Here is an 8,957-nt window from a genome sequence, read left to right as displayed (position 1 = left end):
AAACTCAAGAATTAAAAGACTTTGAAAGTGAGACTAAGGCTTATTCAACTCTCACTATGGCATTACCTGAACAAATATTTCATCAATACAGCACCATAAAGATTTGTGCATCATTATTCGATACTTTGAAAAGAAGAATCCTGGGGAATACATTAGAGAGGAAGAAAACGCTTGTGAAGTTTCAATTCAGAAACTTTATTTTGATGAAGAATGAAACGGTTGAAGAGATGATAAATCGTTTTAGTCATCTAGTGGTTGAAATGGCCAGTGTTAATCTGGAGCTGACTGAGACTGACAAGATAGACACGTTGAAGAACTCATTGCCTTCCTCATATTCGACTTTTCTCTTTGTGTTGAAAGAAAACGGTTTCTTTCGTAATACTGAACTTACTGCAGTCCAGTTTATCAACAAAATTGAGGAAAGAGAATTTGAATTAAAGTGTCAAACATCATTGAAGGACAATCAAAATCAGAATCCTTCAATTTATAGTGGAGCAATGCCGGCAAACTCTTCAAGTCAAAGTTCAGTCCCAATTACTGCTTTCTTCACTCAAACTGAAGAGGAAAATTCTAATGTAAACAATTCAGCTAATGTATGCTTTATGGCATCAGGGTCGAAATCTGAGTCTACCACCAACACTTCAAGTACATTACCTAAAGTAAACCTTTAAAAAGCTGAACATCAGTTTTTTTTCTATATGCTTTCATGATATCATACGAACAATTGGTGGGTAGCAAAATTGCCACTAGTGATCTAACCGATGAGGATTATGATCAAATTGATCCTGATGATCTTAAATTGATGGATCTAAAATGGAATATGGCTATGATTGTGAGAAAGGTCAAGAAGTTCATGCAAAGAACAGGGGAAGATCTTCCAACTTTGAATAAACGAGTTGGTTTTGATAAGTTGAAAGTTAAATGCTACAACTGCGGGGACTTTGGTCATTTTGCCAAAGAATGTGACAAGCCAAGAAAGGAATATTCCGGTCCACGCAATGCTGAGAGATCACAAGGAAAGAATTCATCGGGTAATGATCAAGGCAACAGGAGTTCCTCTGAAGGAGATAAGAACAAGTTAAATAACAATCAAGCTCTTGTTGCTAATGAAGGAGTTGATTGGTCGCAGAGGTTGTTGGGAAATCAGGCCAACCTTGCGGTATTTGAACCCGTTGATCAATTTGAAGATGCAAGTAGTGATCAAGTATCTGAAGAGAGTGACACATCAGACTCTGAAACTGATTTTCATTAGAGTTCATCTGATAACTCAACTGTGCAAGTCAAATCTGACAATGCAAATTCTGATCACATTGAATCGTATGCTTGCTTGGCTATGATTGACGAGGTATGTCCTGAACCTCAAATTAACATAACCGAACCTTTAAATGTTGTGTTAGAATGTTCTGAATGTGCTGAAATCAAATCTAAACTAGAAATCTCTTTAACTCAGAACAGTTCTCTCACAAAAGAGCTTTTTATGATCAATGAATGCTACAAACAGAAATCAAAATTACTAGAACAATCAACTTTAAAAATTCAAAAACTGTCTGAAAGCAATCATGATCTAAAAGCTGAGGTTCAATGTAAGATTATAGTGGTTGAACAACATTTTCAGGAGATTCTCAGCCTCCGAACCTGCATTTCTAAACTGGAAAATGAAATTTGGAATTGAAAAATAAACTTGGAAAATTTTGAGATTGTTCGTTTTAACTAAATGAAATAATTGAAGTAAATAGTTCCCATAAGAAAAATGGGAAACCAGGTTTAGGGTTTGTTGAGATTCCTCCTCCCTTTGAAGAAGATTACTGTAGCATTCCAGACATTAAACAATGTCCTGAAGTGATTACAGTTGAACCTGAAAGTGTTGATCAAAACAAATCAACTCAAGAACCGATTTACATTAATAGTAATTCTGTTTTTACCATTAGTGAAGAAGATGGTTCTGTTGAGGAGTTAGTCGAACAAAATGAGATTGTTAAAAATAAGCATATTCCTGCTGACAATCACATTTTATGTGAACCCGAAGAATTTGAACAGGCAGTCTGTGGTTCAAAATCTTTGGGTGAAACTTTGAAAACTTCTAAGGTATCACCAAATGTATCTCAATCAGACAAACCTTCGGTGTCTGATGAGGAGTTGATGAGATTCATAAATCCTCAACCAAAATCTTCAAGCGAAAAGATTTTTAAATTAAAGGGTCTTTCAAAGGTGTTTTCGGATAAAGAAGTTCCTTTGAATCTTCTTAATCTAGAATTAATTGAAAGTGTTTTTCAGGATGACACTTCAGAAGTCACTAAACTTGAACAACAATTTAACAAATCTAAATTCAAAAATGTTTAAGAAAAAGCAAAGAAAACCACATTTAAACCCATAAAATTTGTTAAATCGTCTGGAATGGAGAATTTATCAAATTCTACCAATATTGAATTTTTCCAAAATAAGAAGGGATTTAAATCTGTTGGTACTAAGAAAGAGACTTTTGAAGCATCAAAAACTGAGATTCAACTTGTGGAGGAAAATCTACCTAGTGGTTCACTACATAAGTCTTTAGATTCTCGCTCATGTTTTAAATGTGGTGAACCTGAACATGTTTCTAAAAATTGTAAAACAAAGGTTGATGAGATCAAAGGGTCATCAAAGTGTAACTCTGACTTGAAAGTAAAACCAAAAGAAAACCAAGTTGATGAGAGTATAATAATGTATTCTGATGTCAATCCAAGAAAAGTTGTTAGGATTGAATGTTTTAATGTAACAAACAAATGTGTTGACCGTGCTCAACCGATTTGTTTAAACACTGATTCGGGAATTATTCGTGACAGGTATCTAAAGAAGAAAAACAAGAAACCGGTCACATTTTCTCAATTCCCGAATAATAGTGTTAAGTTAACTTATTCTCCGAAAATATCAAAGGGAGAGCCCAAGACTGAGGCTTGGGCTGGCTTTTTGAACTAATCATTTACTTGTTTGTGCAACATTCATCCAGGTCCGTGTCTACTCATAAATGGATTTTGGACAGTGGATGTTCTAGGCATATTACTGGAAATCTCGATCTTATGAATAATGTTAAAGATATTCAAGGAGGTTATGTTGCGTTTGCTAGTAACAATGGGGGAATGATTATGAAAGAAGGAGAAGTTTCAAACGGGAAAGTAGCGTTTGAAAAAGTAAATTATTGTGAAAAGGTGGATCACAATTTACTGAGTGTGTCTCAGATATGTGATAAAAAGGTTACCACTGTCTTCACAGACAAGGAATGTGTTATCCTTCAACCGGGATACACAATTCCTGAAGATATGGTTGTCATGAGATCACCACGATCGAATGATATTTATGTTCTGGATATGAGTTACGATGTCAATGTTTCACCCTCAACTACATGTTTTATGTCTAAAGCTACTGAAAAGGAATCTATCCTTTGGCATCGATGCATGGGACACATTCACATACGCAAGATGAACTTTCTTATTACAAATGAGTTGGTGGATGGTGTATCTTTTAAAAATTTCAAGATCAATGATCATTGCGTTGTGTGCAAGAAGGGGAAACAAAAGAAGAAATCACATCCAAGAAAGTCACCCAACACGATTGTTACTCCATTAGAATGACTTCATATGGATCTCTTTGGTCCAGTGAATCATGCTAGCATTGCGGGAGACTTATACTGTTTGGTGGTGACTGATGATTTCTCACGTTACTCATGGGTGTTATTTATGGGATCGAAAGATCAGACACCTATCTTAATTCAGAATTTAATTACTAAGATCGAATCACTATACAAACTAAAAGTGAGACGAATTCGTAGTGACAATGGAACTGAATATAAGAATAATGTATTGGATTTCTTCTGCATACAGAAAGGAATTCATCGTGAATTCAGTGCACCTTATGTTCCTCAATAGAATGGTGTATCTGAAAGAAAGAATCGTACGTTGATTGAAGCTGCAAGAACGATGCTCGCTGATTCAAAGCTTCCTGTTCAATTTTGGAACGAAGCAGTGAACACAGCGTGTTATACTCTGAATCGTGTACTAACAATAAAGAAGTTTAAAAAGACAAGTTATGATTTTAACGAATGAGATAGACATTTGTTACTCAGTATTATATTTTTGAATATTTTACTAATATTTGTTTGTTAAACAGATATGGCTGACGAGAATATTCAAAACCCTGTTCCCGAGCAACAACTAGAAGATAATCTAGTGCTACAGCCTGAGATTCAAGCTGAACCTATTTAAGCTCCTGTAATGCTGTCATGGAACAAAAGCCACAACATTTGTGCCTATCTTGAGCCTAAGTTTGAAGATACTCCTATCTTTGGGGGTATGATTAGCTTTCTGATACGCTCGAGAATTTTCAAGGCGATCTCGACTTGTGCGATTGTCTATCAGGAGATAATTCGTGAATTCTGGAATACTGCTAGACTCAATGAAGTAGAAAATCAAATTTAAGCAGTAATTCAAGGAAGACGGGTGGTGATTGATGTGGGCGTAATCAGAGATTCATTAGGGTTTAATGACACAATTGATGACAGGTGTGAGTTTGATAGAGCATTGATATGTGGATTATTTGGAAGGGTAAAGTATAACGGTGATCTGGGAAAGTCAATGTATGAAAAAGCAAACTTGTGTGAACAATACAAGTATTTGCTTCATGTATTGATTCATTGCCTCAGCGGACGTAAAGGTGGATTTGATGAATGCCGAGTGATGCTGCAGTCTGCTTTCGTTACACTTGTTTTGAATAAACCATTCAACTTCTCTGAATTGGTTTATTATCATTTGAAAGAGAACATTACAAGCAGACATAAATTTCTAATGTATCAAAGATTTCTACAAATGATAATAAATGATTTGGTGCCGGACTTGGAGAAAGATCAAGCTGATGTTATGAAGCTTGAACACATGAACGAAGAAACTATGAGACGGTTGAGATCTTATAGAGGTCATAGTCTGGCAGATCGACCAAAGTTCAAACGTTTGATTGGTCATTTGGTCAATATTGATTATGTTGCACCATCTAATGATCGTTGGATTCACGACTATTCTGATTCAGAACGTGAAGGTGGAGATGGTGGAAATGATGGTGGAGATGATGGTGGTAATGGTGGTCCAGGACCACAAGTCGAGTTAAGTTGTGAACAAAAACGTAAGCGTAAAGGGAAAAAACCAATGGTGGAAAAGGGGGAGAAATCCAAGAAACAACGGATTAGAAGGGGTTCGGGTATAGAGATACCTAGTCAACCGTTTGAGCCGTCTAATGTTGTTTCTGCTTCAGTTATTCCTGCTACTGCTTCTCCAGCTCAACTGAGAATTCCAAGATCTCCTACTCCTACTCCAATTACAGATTTTCCTCGTTCTCCAACACCTATGCAAATGCCTACTTCTCCTATGCCTCCAACGATGACCTTGATTACTACTGCACGACCAGATCCTGTATTTGGTGATATTCTTCAGACGGTTTTAGCAAGTATGTCTACACCGCAGCCTGCTACTCCTTCTACTCCTGTTACGCCGACACAGTTGCCGAGACCTGAGCATTCACTTATGACATTTACTCATCCTCAGGGTCCGTTGCAACCAGTTCATCCAAATTTCTTCGGCTTGAATCTTCAGACTCAATGGTTTCATATGATGAATCTATTGCATCTTCAACAGACTCAAATGCAAGCTGATAGAGCGGCCATGAGTTAGCACAACGAAATTTGTTGCGTCATATTTAGTTCACTCAACATGAAAACAGGGAACTTAGAGCCCTTATTGCTGCTCAGGGGGAGAGATTGGCTAAACAGTATGAGATCATTCTTCAGTTGACATGTAAAGAAGATGAGTTAAAGAAGTTAAAGAACAATGAAGATGATCAAGATGGTACAGGTTGTGGGGTAGATCAGCAACCGGGTGGAAGTTCACACCGTCGGCAGGAAATAAGACTGATGCGAGTGCTGGTGGATCTGTAAATAATTAGCTACAGATAGTACCATACAAGGATTACACGAGAGCTAAGCCAATTGATGTCATTCCGGCTAATATGCTTATGTTTGTGGGAATGGATGGAGTTGTGTATAGTATGGTGAATATGGATGAGATCGATGAAGGTGAATTTGTTGATCATTCATTAACAAAAGAAAAAATTTCCTTGCTTCTGGATCTAAATGAAAAAGAGGGGGATGTGTTGGGAAAGAGTGTGGATGTGGATGTTGAAATAGAAGAAAGTACTAATACAGGCATTCCACACGGAAATGTGCCTGATTTTGATGAGGTAGAGGTTGAAGACGTAACCGCTGAGGAGTACCCTGAGTTCTACACCGACAACAACAATGACTCAGGAATTCCATTTTTCACTACTGAGCACTTTGATGCAGCAGAACGTCGTTTACGGGAAGAAAACGATAAATTTAAAGCTGCAGAAACAAGTCATGTCTCTGTTACTGAGAAGAAGCATAAACGTGCTTTGGATGGTATGTTTGAACATAATGTTGCAAAGACGAACAAGATGATTGAGATCTTTCGTTATCATGAACGAGAAGAAGTCAAAGTTGAAAAGGCTTGAGCATCAGCATACCAAATGAAGAACTACAAGCCAGCTAAAGATGTGAGAGGTGATTTGGTGGCATGGCAGTTTGATTCAGAACTTAAAGTATACATCGTGAAATGGGAGCACGGTATTTATTACTTCAAGCGCCCACACGATATCTTATCTATGCCCAGATGGGATGTGAGAACACTAGAAAACAGACCATTCGTTAATCGTGGGAACGATCAGTGGACTGGGTGGTTTTATAAGCAACTATTACATGAAACCCATTTCGGTTTTAAGTTCCTCAAGCCACAGGTGCCTACTCACAAGTATATCGATGAGATTGATACACGCACAGGCTGGAGAAAGATTATATTACAAGTAAAGCCGCCAAAGACGATGAAGAGGGTTCCAATGAAGACATTTCCTCAGAGTCTTGTCACCTCGTTTAATTATTGGTACTACGACAATCATACAGGTGAAGCGGTTATTGTATTCGGTCATGGTTCAAACACGAAGATGATACGTGTTATTGATCCGATGTGGCTGGTCAACTTATCTGAATCTGACAATGATGCGTTATTTACAAGTCAGATCAGGTTTGCTAACATAAGCGACTACGAGCTTGCTATGCAGTTTCAGAAGGTTGTTATAGTCTGTTACACATACAAGATTCACAGTTGCGTTGACTAGAAGACCAAGATGTTCCAGAGATAAATCATAAAGAGCTCGAGACGAGGGGGAGTTTGTTGATACATGTTTTGTACATCTCAATCTTTATCAAGGTTATTAATGTAATAGATTAAAGTATATGGGTTATAATGTAATTATGGTAAAAAGGCCATTTGCTCTATTGTAAGTTACATTCGTTACTCCGTAACGAATGTAACACATTCGTCTAAATGTAAGCTCATTCGTTAACCATGTTTAACGAATGAGGGCCATTTGTTATCATTTAAAGTAATAACGAATAAGCATGTGTATTAGTTAAAGTAATTGTAACGAATGACCTATTCGTTAAGCTTATCCTAACGAATAGGGTCATCTTCTATATATACCCCCTGTAATGTAAAAAAAAAAAAGGTTCTGATTTATCCATCTATCCTCTCATTACTCTGTCCGATTGCCATCTCATTACACACATTACACCTACTAACATAACCATAGCCTAAGCGTATAAAGATTCAACATGAACATCGATGTAATCACAAGATCTAGATCCATATACGCTCTCACAGAAGGACTTTTGACGGTTGAATTAGTAGATAGAGACTAAAACCTTGAAAACTTGTGATGTTCAAGCTAGTAACGAGCCATAAAGCTCTGGTACCACTTGAAAGAGGATGCCATGCCGATGTATACAACAATTAGGATCACTAGATGTTACAGCTTGTATCTCAAAGTGCGGAATCCATTGAGAGTGAACAAAACAAGTAAAGATTAAGCATATTCTTCATTGATAACTTCAAAGATTACAATATATGACTTTGTAGCAACTTTCTCTCTCTACTCTCTCACTCTAACATTCACCAAAAGTCTACATAATAACGCATAAGTTCCCTATTTATAGGAAATAACATGAAAGACCCCAAACCTGTATAAGTTATACGGCGCATATGTTATTCGCCGCATATCATATGCGGTCTTGTGGACTTATGCGTTAAATCTAACTACAAACATACATTTGACAATTCTAGTCCTACACAATCATATCTAATACATCTAAGACCCTAGCAATAGACATTATGTCCTAACAGACTCTCCCTTGGATGTTGCTAGGTCTTCGATCGTCTATCTTCAGTCTTTCTTTTTAACCATCTTTTCAACATTTACTCATCATACACTCTTCATGGACACCTGGTGTAGTCTTGACATCACCTCTTTTTCATGAACTTCTACGTTGTAGTCTTGCAGGCACTCAGGTTACTAGTATTCTTATAAGAAGGATACGAACAGATTATCCCTTGTATCTGATCTATGATAGTTTCATTCATTATATTCTTTTGAAAAACATGATATTTGAAAGTAACGACTTATGAAAGATTGATATTTGAAAGTAATGACTTTGACTTCTAATCATTTTCAACAGACTCTCATATTTTTCCTTCTCATCTTCTTCATCCATCATCATGCTGTAACCTGCAAACACCAAAGTAAATCGTTCTATGCAAGTAAAACTTGGATATAAAAGATACTACAGAGAAGTTCATCCAAATATAGAACTAATTCTTCAACATACTCAATCTTCAAATTAGGTTACCTGATGACTATTAACAAGTGAAAAAAAAATGTTTAGGTTATGTTTACTGGATTTCCGAATGTACAAATTTATAGCCAAAGATAGCAATAATATCTTTCCACTGTGCACTACTGTGTACCTCGTGACAAGCCTGCCACTATTGTCTCAGTATCTATGACACATTTTGTCATTAAGTCAAACGGAT

The sequence above is a fragment of the Bidens hawaiensis genome, unplaced genomic scaffold (genome assembly GCF_021521415.1).
Source record: "Bidens hawaiensis isolate Kalapana, Puna unplaced genomic scaffold, B.hawaiensis_p1.1 tig00031756_1, whole genome shotgun sequence".
Classification (NCBI taxonomy): domain Eukaryota; kingdom Viridiplantae; phylum Streptophyta; class Magnoliopsida; order Asterales; family Asteraceae; genus Bidens; species Bidens hawaiensis.
The sequence above is the reverse complement of the archived record's forward strand: the minus strand, read 5'-3'. Positions refer to the sequence as shown.